The 15,473-nt window shown below is 38.2% G+C and overlaps 1 protein-coding gene across 7 annotated transcripts in view; it reads right to left on the reverse strand.

The window, feature by feature from the left end:
- STARD13 (StAR related lipid transfer domain containing 13) overlaps window positions 1–15,473 on the reverse strand; it is a 487,031-nt gene that overhangs the window by 292,534 nt on the left and 179,024 nt on the right. The window lies entirely within an intron of this gene.

The raw sequence follows: 15,473 nt of genomic DNA on the forward strand, positions 1-15,473 counted from the left end.
TTCCTTCTTGATTAGTTTATATAAAGAGGCCACTTGTTTTCTCTCTTTCTGGGTATGTTTTATATAAGATTTGGACCAAGTCCCAGAAATGAATAAATGAAGTAAGAAAGGTATGCATCAAATGAAAATGAAGTTTCTTAATAACAAAAGTGATTACAGAATTTTCCTGGATTGAATTTAGTTAATAAAGTTCATTCTAAAACAATGATCCAAGGAATTTTGCATCTGGATAAATATGTGAAGTAAGTTGTCCAGAACCATGTAAAACCATAAAGACCTAAAACATTCCATCCTTTCTACCACCTCCTTCTCTCTAGGCAAAGGTTGACCAATCCTTTGATTCAAGGCAGGTTTTGCCATGAGCCTGTGTGGGAGCAGCAGCTGAACATGATGCTACTGGGACAACCAGACAGACATGGAGGCCTCTGGATGCTGTCCTTGTCTCTGGTCCATGAACGTGAGATATGGGTCTTCTTGTCCTGCTTGCTCAGACTTTTAATGTTTTTCTCTTTAGATCCTGTGCTAAGTTTCCTTCTTCAATTTGAACTCTTGATTTGGACTATCCCCTGACTCTGATTGACCCCAACATACGTGCTCCTGACCCTTTCCTCGAGAAGATGTCACTACTTATCTGGAGGCATCAATGCAATAGTATAAAACATACATCATGTGAATTTTCACTGAATTTTGTTAGAAGAATTGAAAATTAATGGATACACTTACACAAGCATTTGCCAGGTAGTAATAACAGAAATATTATGTTATGAGATGCTTAAAGCGACAAACAAAAGCTCTGAATGCAAAGCCAATGGATTAACCTGTGAGAAATGGAGAAATGGGAGTGTGAATTAACTGGCTCAAAATCAAACTTTTTTCACCCTATTTAGTTCAGAATTCTTTAATAATCATAAAAAGTTATTTGGTTTCATGATTTAAACATGAGTTTCCTAGCCAAGTAACAATATCACACGCCTAGTAAGAAATACTTCTAATATCTTGGCCTGGCTTTTCAACTTTACAAGAGACCTGATCCACCCTAAGCTAATTTCATGGATAAGTAAAAGACTCTAAGATGTGAAAATCTAGAAAGAGAGATAAGGCGTATATACACAAAACAACCAGAAAGCTATTCAAGGCAGAGTTTATCATGATACAGAATTAACTGATTTAGATAAGAGGAACTAACATTTGAGAAGGCCTTAAAGTTAGTAGTGAAAACCTTTCACTACGTTTGAGTGTGCTGTTGAAAATCCACCTGGATTAGGATGAAACTGAGTTCTCTGCTCTAAATGAGATCACAATCTAGAGCAAAAGACAGCCCCATAGTGAAAAGACTACCATCCTGTGGAAGAAGTATATGAATAGGGGTATATGCAAGACATGATGGCTGCACAGAGAAAGGAGTAGTGGATCTCGTGAAGAGAATCAGAGGAGGTTTATGAGACAGTCATATTTAATATGACTGTTAAAGAATAAGCTCACTGGGAAAACAAGAGGGAGAAGGGAATTCGAAAGAGAAGGAACAACGTGTATGAAGGAAAGGGGCAGAGGAGAGCACGAGTGTTCGAGGAAATATAAGTATTCCAGTATTGCTATGGGGAAGTTATGGGGAAGAGTGTAAAGTCATGGGTTAGAAAGATAGAAATGGGCTAGATAATAAAGGAGTGCAAATACTATGTTAAAGAGTTGGGAATGACTTTTATGGGTGATGAGAACTCCAAAAATGTAGGTTTTGTAACGATAAATCTGAATGCAACATGAGGGATAGACTGGGGGAAGAAGAGATCAGACACAAGTCAGGTGATGGTTGCAGTAGACCAAGATGAGGTGAAACATGGACCTTGACTAGACTACACATGAGGAAGTAGTAGTTGCGAGTCATATTTAGGAGGGGATTGGTTAAAAGCAGATAGAGGAAGGGAGGGAGAGATAGTTGTCTTGGATGATTTTCAGGTTTGGGCTGGGGCAACCAGATCCGTGAAGGTGTCACGTTGATTAAGACGAGTGACAGGGGAGGTGGAGAGCGGTTTGGAGTATAAAGTGGGGAATTCTACTTTTAGACACATGGAGAAAGAAGTGACTGTGGGACACACAATTGGGAGTGTATAAACAAGCTGGTGTTCAGGAAAGCGGTCTGAACTGAATAAATATGTAATACCAGTGATAATTCCAGCCTGAAAGAGGATGAGCCTGTTCGGGGAAAGTGTGATTATACTGAGAATAAGAGAGGCAAGGGCAAAAGCCTGAAGGTGTAATAATTTTTAAGGCTGAAAGAAATGACTGAGAAAAAGCAGCCAGAGAAGAGAGTGAAAGGGAAGATCTTAGCCAGGAGGAGTAGGTTAATAGAAAAGGACTGAAAGTGGACAACTCTGAAGATACTAAAAATTGGTAATTACGAAACGACCTTGGCTAGAGCCAGGGGATAGAAGTTTGAGGAGGATAAATTAAGGAATAAATGGGAAATAATCTCATCTCAAGAAGCTTGACCTAGAAAGGTTGAAGGATGCAAAACTGCTAGCCTTCGGAGGCAGTTTGATGCAGGGCTTTCGTAAATTAGAAGAGATTTCAACACATTCAGGGCCTGAGGAGAAAGAACCTCATGACGATTGCTGCTGCAGTAACCAGGGAGCAGGGTTCCTGAGAAAGGGGCAAGAGTGGACCCAGGAGCACAGGGCCTGATGGGAAAGAAGATAAGGAGGACGCTGATACAGCTTGGCTGAGGTGGACCGCTGATAGAGCTAGAGCAGGGAGAGGTGACAGAAAGTTGGGGGTGTACACATATGAGGGCCTCTAGATTCTCTGGGGGAATAAGGGCCAGGAGGAAGGAGGGCTGGAGCTGGAGAAGGGGCGCAAGGGAAATCTGTTTACTATCTGAGAAGTAACGGTGTTTTCCTCTTTTGTACTCTTGTAGTACTCAGACCATAGTCTCATACTCAAATATATTTATACTTTATGTAAATATAAAATTATTCTCTAGTTATTTCATAAACCTATCATCCTTCCTCAAGCAAATTGTAAGTACTGGAAAATTAAGACCTGCCTCTGTCTATTTCTTTGAAGGCATTATGGTATACCAAAAAGAGTTGGGGTTTTGAGTTAGACACATTGGATTTGAGTTTTGAATCCAGCTCTCACTAGTTATGTGGGCTTACGCAACTTCTCTCACTTGTCTGAGACTTAGTTTCCTTATATGTAAATGGAGATGGTAATATAGACCTCATAAGAATGTAAGGATCAAATTTAAAAATTGTGTACTTTTATATACATCTCTCATCCATAGCATCTAGGACCAGATTGGGCATATAATATGCTTAATCAATGAATTGTAAGCAAATAGGTAACCTGGAACATTTATGTGTATCTACATGAAAATACCTTTCTCTTCAACTACTATATTCAGTTTCAGCTCTAACTTTAAAAATATTGCCCACCTTTAAAGAAGGTATAGAAGCAAAGTCATTCTATCTCATCTCAATTCCGTCCTTTAGTAATCATATCCCCCACCTCACTTTTAGGTGTGCATAAGTAAGAAATTGAAACCAACAGTTTGGTTTGGCTGTTACCACATGGCAGGACTCCTTGGGCAACATCCCCCTGGGTTTGACTGCTTCGTAGGCCTATTTGCCTTGGCTTTCAGGCTTGTTTTTATAGACCAGTACTGCCAGCTTTTAAGATTATACAAGATTATAGTGGCATATTTTATTTAATGCTTCATTTTCTTTATAAGAGTGGTTTCTGGTTTAAAAAAACAAAACGCCCATTAAGCCTGATGACTTAGGCCCTGACTTGGTCAGCTGAATACAGACCAATAGAGAAGAATTGGGTCACTAAGTTTTGGGGACATAGCCCCGGAAAATGTCAGAAGTTGGATGGTCTGCTCCTCTGTCGGGCTCCAGCTCAAGCAACTTCCTGAATGAATCCTAAGTGCTGTAAGAAACAAAAATGATTCTTAAGAACATGTTTTCTTCTGGGTATGGAATAAATACTGGTGATGTTGGCTTTCCTGGAACATTCATTTTGAATTTGAAAGCCTCGGAAAATCAAATCAGTAGTTTAAGGAAATGTGAATAAGAGATGAAGAACAGGAGATAATAACAAGATCATATCACTACTTTTATCTGTGTTAATGGAGGTCTGGGACTTTAAAACTATTATCTACCAAAATATAACTTAACATCAGCTTTAGACAAAACCACTTGTATCAACGCTTTGCTGCATGCTACCATTGAAAAAAGAAAAGAAAAACAGTCTCCCAAAATGAAGAGTTAAAAAAAATAAGGTGGACGAGGCAGGAGTTTTGGTCCTGCTGTTTGGTCCTCAATAGCGGAAAAAAACGGCATGAATTCTTCTTGCTTCCCTGTTCCTGCCAACCTTTGCATAAAGGTGTTGATATGAGTAGTGAAAAGGATAAAAGGAATGTAGCAGGAAGAAGAAACTTAAAAAGCAAGGCTGATGAGTTCATGATATGAAACCAACAAGATAAATAGACAGTCCTTGGACAACTGAAAGGTGATTTTTTTCCTGTGTTTGCTTAATGCCTCCTCTGCTAACTCAAAGGGCCTCCTTCTTGTGGTGGCTATAAACATGCGCTGCTCAGATCTTCTCCTCAGGGAGCTATTGCCCTCCTTAGATCCACCACTTCCTTAATGCTAAGGCCATGATTGCTGCAGGCTGCTCCCATCCAATGGATGTGAGCTTAGTGGGGGCACTGATACAGACCCTTTCCAGCCAGAGGCAGGACATTCGCTATCTTTGACTTTGCTACAGGACCTCCCATTGGTCTAGCCAACCCTTTCGTGGAACTGCCCTATGGTCTGTGACTCCTCCTTTCCTCTTTCCTTCCACAGGTGTTAGATCTCCGATGCAGTATGGAGGCTCCTCCCACCTTTCTCTGCTTCCTTTCTCAATAAGTTTCTTGCATGTCTAATCCTATCTTGGTGTATGCCTCTTGGTAGACATGAACTAATACATTCATCTACTCTCTTACTTTTGTTTTATGTTCATAACCAAGTACTTATAGACAGAAAAGCTGAGGCAAAAAAAGATTTAATAAACTTCCAAAGGGGACACTGTAACTGCTGTTTAGTATGACCTATCCCAGCTCCATCTTAGGGCCTGAGGCTCCTGACTTCCCCATAATCTTTCAGTACCAGATATTAATTGAATGCCTCCTATATGCTTGGCTCTAGACCTTATCCTAAGAATAAAGAACTCATTGAGTGGCATGCTCAGATTTGTGATGTAATAAGACCATTCTGCTGCAAAGTGGAGAATGAATTAGAGGGGAGCAAGGCCAGAGGAGATGAGCCCAGCTTGGAGACTACACAGTCACCAAAGAGGAGGTGACGGCAGCATGTGTGAGAACAGACCCAGTGTAGATAGAAGAGGTAGGAAAATATTTCATAGGGAAAATGGAGAAAATTAGTGATTCAGAAGATATTTACTCTGGACTGAGCCCTGGCCTACACTCTGGGAAGACAGAACAAAAGACCCATTCCCAACTGTCCAGAAGTATTTGACTGACTTCCGTTCACAGATGTGTATGTAAAAGAACTTTTACTCTACTTTAGTCTCTTAAAGCCCAGAGACATGATGGAAAACAGGAGGAAAAAAAAAATCCTCCATCACCGATGAAACAAGAAATGGCCATAAGCCTAAACCACAGACTATGAGACACAGAAGTCAATTACAGTGGAAAGCTCTGCCAGAACGAGGGCACTGAGAGCAGCCCCAAACCTCAGACTCTGAACAGGATGCAGACTTCTCCGAAAATAAACGTCACAATGGTGGAAGGTCTGGCCAATGATCCTTTGATTAGAACAGCCAGTTCTAGGAGTTCTACGAGAGTCTGAGAGAAGCAAGGAGTGCCCTCGCCTGCAGCGCCCTATTATGGAAGGAAGGCAGGAGAGGTGGGCTCATGAAGACAGCTGACGAGCCCTATTACTTTCGACACCTGGAAGCGAGCAAGGTTGAAGACGACGGGGAATAACCAACTATAAGATCTTAACACAAAGGCTTGTGGTTTACTGGGCTTCTCTGTGAATCAGACTGCCATTTTCCACAGGGGTGGCAACTACGGCCTGCTGGCCAAATCCAGCCCATTGACTGTTTTTGTTCTGCTATGAGCTGAGAATGGCTTTTATATTTTCAAATGGTTTTTAAAAAATCAAATAAAGGATATTTCATGACACAAGAAAATTATATAAAATTCAAATTTTAGAGTCCATGAATAAAGTTTTACTGGAACACAGCCATGTTCATTTGTTTACATGTTGTCTATGGCTGCTGTCAGGCTATATATATATAGGGCTGCCATAATAAAATACCACAGATGGGGGGCTAAATAACAGAAGCTTGTTTTCTCACAGTTCTGAAGGCTGAACGCCCAAGACCAAGGTGTTGGCAGAGTTGGTTTCTCCCAAGGCCTCTATGCTTAGCTTCTAGATCACTTTCTTCCTGTGTTCTCACACGGTCTTTTCTCTGTGCACACAGATCCCTGGTGTCTCTTCCTCTTCTTCTTTTTTTTTTTTTGTCTTTATTTTATTGAGGTAGAATTGACGTGCATTATGTTAGTTTTAGGTGCATGAGGAGTCGATATTTGTTTATATTGTGAAACGACCACCACAATAAGTCTAGTTAATATCCATCACTATACATAGTTATAGAATTTTTTTTCTTGCGATGAGACCTTTTAAGATCTACTCTCTTAGCAACTTTCAAACATGCAATACAATATTATCAATTATAGTCTCCATGCTGTAGTTACATCCCTGTGACTGACTTATTTATAACTGGAGGTTTGACTGCCTTCAGTTATTCTATCTACCTCTCAACTACCTCTCAACTACCTCTCAAGTCTCTGGCAACCACCAATCTGTCCTCTGTATCTGTGAGCTTGGTTTGTTTGTGTGTTTGTTTGTTTAAATTCCACATATAAGTGAGATTGCATAGTATTGGTCTTACTCTGACTTATTTCACTCAGCATAATACCCTCAAGGTCTACCCATGTTGTCATGAATAGCAAGATTTTATTCTTTTTTTATGGATGAATAATATTCCATATTCACGTTTTCTTTATCCATTCATCTATCAATGGACATTTAGGTTGTTTCCATATCTTAGCTATTGTAAATAATACTGCACTGAACATTGGAGTATATATATAGTTTTGAATTAATGTTTTTGTTTTCTTCAGATACATATCCTGAATTGGAATTGCTGGATCATATGGTAGTTCTATTTTTAATTTTTTGAGAAACATCTATGCTCCTTTCCATAGTGGCTGCACCAATTTATATTCACACCTCCAGTGCACAAGGATTTTCTTTTCTCCACATCCTTGCCAACATTTGTTTTTTCTTGCTTTTTGATGATAACCATTCTAAGAGGTGTGAGGTGATATCTTATTGTAATTTTGATTTGCATTTCCCTGATGTTGAGCATCTTTTCTTGTACCTATTGTCCATCTGTATATCTTCTTTGGAAAAATGTCTATTAAGATCTTCTGCCCATTTTTCAATCAGATTTGTTTTTTTGCTATTGAGTTGCATGAGTTCTTTATACATTTTGGCTATTAACTCCATATCAGATATATGATTTGCAAATCTCTTCTCCCATTCAGAAAGTACCCTTTTTATTCTGTTGATGGCTTCCTTTGCTGTTCAGAAGCCTTTTAGTGTAACGTAGTCCCACTTGTTTATGTTTGCTTTTGTTGCCTTTGCTTTTCGTGTCAAATCCAAAAAATTATTGCCAAGACTGATGACAAGGAGCTTACCACCTATGCTTTCTTCTAGGAGTTTTATGATTTCAGGTCTTACATTCCAGTCTTTAATCCATTTTGAGTTGATTTTTCTGTATGGTGTAAGATAGTGGTCCAATATCATTTTCTGCAAGTGGCTATCCAACTCTTCCTCTTCGTATAAGGACAGCAGTCCTACCGGATCAGACTTCCACCCTTATGGTCTCATTTAACCTTAATTATCTCCTAAAAGATCCTATCTCTGAACACAGTCATATCGGTGGTTAGGGCTTCAACCTGTGAATTCTGGGCTGATGTAATTCAGTCCATAACAGGCTACAACAGCAGAGTTGAGTAGTGAAGATAGAGATTGTACGGTTCACAAAGCCTAAAATATTTACTATCCAGCCCTTCACAGAAGAAGTCTGCCAAGAATATCCAAAAATGGGAGGAGACTTGCCCCTAGGGCAAAGGAAATAATAGATTTGGTGACAATCTATTGTAAGACAACAGAAGGCCCCAGCTCATCCTTTACCCCAGCCATAGGATCATATTATTTCTTTACAAACAGTAGGTAGCATTAAAATATGAGCAATAGTCACAAAGGAACCACCCAGGGAGACGTAAAAAGAAATTTGGGAAAAAAGTGTGGGGGGCTGAGGGTAGAGGAGTGAGAACAAGCAAACATGCATCACAAAATAAATTACCCAAAGAAACTCAACAAAAGGTCACAGTAGCAGTTCTCCATAGTTTCAAAGAAATTGTAGACATCATCTCTCTTTAAAAGTTTTTAAGCTAAAAAAAGAAATATACTTATTAAAACAATATATCATAAAACCACTTAAAAGGCAAAAAGTCAGCTGGCAAAGCCTAAGATTGAAATAGAAGAAAACATCATAATGTTGAAGACACAAAAATTACATTTGAAGCCACAAAATGAAAGGGTTAGTTAGAACACACAGCCAGGACTCAGCAGACAGGCCTGAAGAATTCGATGAGGTGGTAAATGATTGTGGCAAAGAGAACAGAAATGGGGGACAAAGAAAAGTCTAACATACATAAAATTGGTGTTCTGAAGAAGAGAACAACATCAAGGACACAAAGAGTATTCAAATAGGAGCAGAAAACTTTTCAGAAATAAAAAATATAATAAACTGATTGCATGATGGGATACACTGCGCTCCAGATAATCTGCAATGTCAAGTTCCAGGAAAGTAACTGACGGTTCCCTCTAAAGAACGAATCACATAGACATCCAGACAGAAACCCTCGATGCCGGGGAAACAGGAACATTTGTTGACAAAGGACTTAGGGAAATAAAATGTGCCCCCAAAAGTGCACGCCCCATCAAGTTGTCCTATAAGTAAAAACAGCATAGTCTTAGAATTGCAAGAATTCAAGGAACATCCAATATACCTCCTTAAAAAATACAACTTGATAACAAAGGCTACCAAGAAGAAGATAAAAATGGAAATTAACTCAGAAATGGAGAAACTGCAATACAAGGACAGGTGGTAAGCATCGAACCCATTTAAATACAGAATCAAGGCTTTTACACAGTCTTACGTAGTTTTAGTTACATAATTATAATTCACACAAGTTTTTAGTCTGACAACGTCAAAATAATAATACAAAAGCAAAATTCAAAAAGTTAGAGAAGGGGATGTAGCAGGAGGTAAAACTCTGCTGATTTCCTTATCTTTTATAACAGGAGTTAACACATCTTAGCTAAAGTTGAAATATGTAGTTTAAAAAACCATAACTCCAATCGCTTCATGGTTTTCATATTTTCTGTTAACTTTAGGAATCTTTTATTATCTGCTTTCTCACATGTAGAGAAACTTTAAAGTTCAGAAATTCCTTTAGTCTCCCTAGAATCTTTTTCTTATTTTTGAATAAAATTAAAACATAATAAGTTATTATGATGATAACATGTAGCTTCATGAAGGCTGCTGCTTACACCAACAAAGGTTTCTGTGAATTAGAAAAAGACCAACACCTTCAGGAAAAAAATTACACACGGGCGAATTCCACTGGGTGGCTGAATTACAAAAAGGCTCGCTTTCCCCCTGACAAATGACACCCGGGTCTGGACTTCAGACCCCATTCTCTTCCCTGGAAGGTACCCTCTGAGCAGGGAACTATCTGGACAAAATGTTTAGTTTTATTATTTCTAATCATGCTGTTTTTAAAATGTTTATAGCTTTATTGAGGTATGAGTGACATAGAATAAACTACACTGATTTAAAGCGTAAAATTTGATAAGTTTTGACATATGAATATACCCGTGAAACCAACATCACAATCAAGATGATAAACTTCTGCCCTCCAAAAGCTTCCTCATGCCCCTTTGTAATCTTCTCTCCATCCTTTCTTGCCTCCCACCTCCAGTCCCCAGACAACCAATGATCTGCCTTCTCTCACTATAGTTCAGACTGCATTCTTAAAAATTTTATGTAGAAAGAAACATGCAGTATCTACTCAATTTTTTCTGGCTTCTTTCACTTGCCATAATGTGTCTGAGATTCATCCATATTGTTTTATTTTATTTATTTATTTTTTGAGGAAGATTAGCCCTGAGCTAACATCTGCCATCAATCCTCCTCTTTTTGCTGAGGAAGATGGGCCCTGAGCTAACATCTGTGCCCATCTTCCTCTACTTTATATGTGGGATGCCTGCCACAGCATGGCTGGACAAGTGGTGCCATGACTGCCCCCGGGATCCGAACCAGCAAAGCCCTGGCTGCCGAAACGGAATGTGCAAGCTTAACCGCTGCACCACTGGGCTGGCTGCCAATATTGTTTTATGTATCAGTAGTTTGTTCCTTTTTATTTTTGAGCAGAATTCCATTATATAGATATATCACAATTTGTTTATTCATTCTTCTATTGATGGACACTTAGGTTTTTCCAGTTTTTGACTACTACAAATAAAGCTGCTATGAACATTCATGTATAATTCTTTATATGGATATTTCCTTTTTTTTCTCATGGCAGTGGAATGATGGAATCATATGATAGGTGTATCTTTTTAAGAACTGCCAAGCTGTTTTCCAAAGTGTTTTACCATTTTACATTCCCAACAGCAGTGTATAAGAGTTCCAGTTTCTCCACATCCTTGCCAACATGTGGTATGCCCAGTCTCTTGAATTTTAGCCATTCTAATTGGTGTGTAGTGATATTTAATACTCTGTGGTTATAATTTGCATCTTCCCAATAACTAATGATGCTGAATTTCTTTTCCATTTCCTTTGTTCCATCTGTGTACTTACTTTGAAGCGTCTTTCAAATCACTTGCCCATTTTTAAAATGGTCGACTATTTTCCCATTATTGCATTTTTAGAGTTCTTTATATATTGTAGACACAAGTCCTTTATCAGATAAGTGATTTGTGAAGATTTTCTTCCGGTCTGTGCCTCATCTTTTCATTCTCTTAGCAGTGTCTTTCAAAGAGCAGAAGTTTTTAATACTGAAAATGTCCAATTTATCAATTTTTTCTTTTATGAGGATTATTTTTGGTGTCATATCTGAGAAACCTTTGCCTAACACAAGGTCATACAGATTTTTCTCCTGTGTTTTACTCCATAAGTTTTATAGTTTTGTTTTTTCACATTTGTCTATGATTCCTTTTGAGATAATTTATGCATGTGGGAAGAGGTAGGGACCAAGTTTCATTGTTTTGCGTATGGATGTCCACTTGTCTCAGTTTGCTGAAGAGACTATCTTTTCTCCATTGAATTGCCTTTGCTTCTTTGTCTGCCTTCTTTTGTATTACAATCATGCGCCTCATAATGATATTGCTGTCAGTGATGGACCACATATACAACAGTGGTTCTGTAAGATTAGTACCATACAGCCTAGCTGTGTAGTAGGCTAGGCCATCTAGGATTGTGTAAGTACGTGGTATGATGTTCGGTCAAGGACAAAATCACCTAACGATGCATTTCTCAGAACATATCCCCATCATTATGCAATGCATGACTGTACTTAAATATTTCTTTGGTGTCATTTTACTTCCTTCGTTAGTTTATAAGCTATAACTCTTTGGTTTTTATTGTTGTTGTTGATTAGGTTCTTAGTCTTTGCTCTAGGGTTTACAGTTTAGATCTTTGACGTCAGTCTGTCTTCAGCCATTATCATAGTACTTCATGTATAGTACACAAAACTTACAACATTGTACTTCCATTTTCTTTCTCCTTTTGGACTATTGCTGTCATATGTTTTACTTCTCCAATTGTTATAAACTCCCAAATATATTGTATTTGCTTTAAATATTCGATTATTTTTAAGGATTATTAAAAATGACTTCAATTGCATTTACCCATGTATTTATCATTTCCAGCACTCTTCATTTCTTTGTGTGGATCCAGATTTCCACCTGGTATCATTTCCCGTTAGCCTGAAGGACTTCCTTTAACATTTCTTATATTGCAGGTCTGCTGGTGATAAACTCTTTGATGTTTTTAATGCATAAGATAGTCATTATTTTATCTTTATTTGAAAGATATTTTTTCTGGATGTAGAATTCTAATTTGACAGTTTTTCTTTCAACACTTAAACATACTGCTCCATCGGCTTGCATTATTTCCAAAGAGAAATCTGAGGTCATTCTTTCTTTGTTCCTCTGTATGGAATGTATCTTTTCCCTCTGGTGGCTTTTAAGATTATCTCTTTATCATTGGTTTTAAATAATTTCATTATGATGAGCTTTAGTGTAGTTTTGAAATTTCTTGCGCTTGGAGTTCATTGAGGATCCTGGTTCTGCTGGTGTGAAGTTTTCATCAAATTTGTAAAAATTAGGCCATTATTTCTTCAAATATTTCTTTCTGTTTTCTTCTTTCTCCTTTCCTTTGGAGACTCCAATTACATGTACATTTGACTGCTTGAAGTTATTCCATAGCTAACTGATCTTTTTAATAGATTTTATTTTTTAGAGCAGTTTTACATTTATGGCAAAATTGAATGGAATGTAAAGAGAGCTTTTGTGTACTCCTTGTCCACACGCACACACAATTTCCCCCCACCTTTGACATTCCCCTGGAGAGTGGTCCATTTATTACAATTGATGAACCTACACTGACACGTCATTATCACCCAAAGTCCACAGTTTACATTAGAGTGCGCTGCTGGTTTTGTACATTCTATTTAGACATTAGGCTAAACGTATGACATGCATCCACCATTATAGTATCATACAGCACAGTTTCACTGCCCTAAAAATCCTCTGTGCTCCGCTTATCCATCTCTCCCTCCCCCCAACTCCTGGTGACCACTGATCTTTCACTGCCTCCATAGTTTTGCCTTTTCTAGAATGTCATATAGTTAGAACCATACAGTATGTAGCCTTCTCAGATTGGCTTCTTTCAGCTAGAAATATGCATTAACATTTCTTCCATGTCTATTCATGGTTCAGTAGCTCATTTCTTCTTAGTGCTGAATAATATTCCATTGTCTGGATGTATCACAATTTATTTATCTATTATCCATTTGTCTTCTCTACTGAAGGACGTTTTGGTTGCTTCCAAGTTTAGGCCATTATGAATAAGGTGGGGTTTTTTTTGGTCGGGAAGTTTGGCCCTGAGCTAACATCGGTTCCCAATCTTCCTCTTTTTGCTTGAGGAAGATTTACCCTGAGCTAACACCTGTGTCAATATTCCTCTATTTTTTATATGTGGGATGCCACCACAGCATGGCTTGATGAGTGGTGTATAGGTCTGTGCCTGGGATCTGAATCCACAAACCCTGGGCTGCCAAAGTGGAGTGCACCATGAACTTAACCACTATGCCACCGTGCCGGGCCCTGAATAAAGTTGTTTTAAACATTCATGTGTAGATTTTTGTGTAACATAAGTTTTCAACTCTTTTGGGTAAATACCCAGGATCACAATTGCTGAATCACATTGTAAGAGTATGTTTAGCATTGTAAGAAACTTCCAGACTGCCTTCCAAACTGGCTGTGCCATTTTCATTCTCACCAGCAATGAATGAGCATTCCTGTTGCTTCACATCCTCACCCGCATTTGCTGGTGTCAGTGTTCTGGATTTTGACCACTCAAATAGGTGTATAGTGGTATCTCATTGTTTTAATTTTTCATTTCCCTGATGACATATGATGCAGAGCATTTTTCATATACTTACTTGCCATCTATATATCTTCTATGGTGAGGTGTGTTTTTTTTTTTCTCCCCATTCTTTTTTCTCTGCGTGTTTTATTTTGGATAGTTTTTATGTCCTCAATTTCACTCATTAATCTTTTCCTCTGCAGTGTCTCAACTGCTATTATTTCCATGCAGTGCAGTGCATAATTTTTTTTACCTCAGTCATTTCTACAAGTTCATTTTTGATATTCTTTTGTATCTTTTATGTTTCTACTTCACATGCTCAGTCTTCTTCTAGCTTCTTGAATATATGCAATGTGGTCATAATGGATGTCTTAATATCTTTGTCTAAGAATTCTATCATCTGTGACATTTCTGGGTCTGTTTCTATTTATTAATGTTTCTCTCATCATGAGTCATATTTCCTGCTGCTTCTCATTGCTGGTGACTTTTAACTGGATGTCAGTCTTTGTGAATTTTTCCTGTGGGGTGCTGAATATTTTTGTATTCCTATAAATATTCTTTAGCTTTGTTCTGGGATTCAGTTAAGTTAGTTGAAAATGATTTAATCCTTCCAAAGCTTGCTTTTAAGTGTTGTTATATGGGATCAGAGTGGCCTTTATTCTAGAGCTAATTTTTCCTCATTACTTAAGCAATTCCCTTTGAGTACTCTACCCAATGCCCTGTGATACAAGTCTTTTTCACTCTGGCTGAAGTGAGCACAAACTATTCTCAGCCCTGGGTAAACTGGGATTGTTACCTCCAATCCTTTCTGGGGGTTCTTTCCTTGACCGTGGGTAGTTTCTTCAACTGCATGTGCTGATCAGTACTCAGCTGTAGGTTTAGGGTGAGGAAACCCTCTACAGCCCCTCAGAGCTTGCTCTCTCTCAATGAAGTTCTCCATACAGTGCTCTGCCTTGAATTCTAGCTGTGCAGCTTCCCTGCAGTCTCAACGTAGTCTCCTCAAATCAGGGAGACCATCAGGCTCTGCCTGGGTTCCCCCTCCCTGCACTGCAGCCTAGAAATGTCCCTTAGACAGTAACCTGGGGCAACCATAAGGCTCCCCTTGTTCATTTCCCCTTTTCCAGGGTTCACTGTTTTGTGCTGCTTGGTGTCCAATGTCTGAAAATCATTGTTTCATATATTTCATCTATTTTTTTGGTTGTTTCAAGTGGGAGGATATATCCAGCTCCCATTATTCTTTCTTAGCTGGACGTGGAAGTCCCAAATGTGTTTTTGTAAAATTATTTTCTGTTTTTCTATCTGTCAAGAGATTTATGGAATGAAAGTCAAGAATACTAATGAAAGTTTTTGGTGGGTCATGGCATTGGGGTAATATTTTATTTCCTTTTTTGTGCTTTTCTGTATTTCTTACATTTTTAATATTGACAATATATCACTTTTATTTTTAAAAATAACTCATGACTCATTTCTCCAATAGAGCATTTCCTATCCTATCCCAAATTAAAAAATACGTCATTAACATCTTTTTCTAGATTTCGAAAGCATAATGTAGAATTAACTAAAAAAATGAACAAAAAATATCTTTTTGTACGAAACTAAAATTGCTTGTTCTGTACTTTAAAACTATGTTATCTTACCTCAAATCCTGGCTATTTTAAGCCTGCTTAAAGACC

This window comes from Equus przewalskii, chromosome 16, assembly GCF_037783145.1.
Source record: "Equus przewalskii isolate Varuska chromosome 16, EquPr2, whole genome shotgun sequence".
Lineage (NCBI taxonomy): Eukaryota > Metazoa > Chordata > Mammalia > Perissodactyla > Equidae > Equus > Equus przewalskii.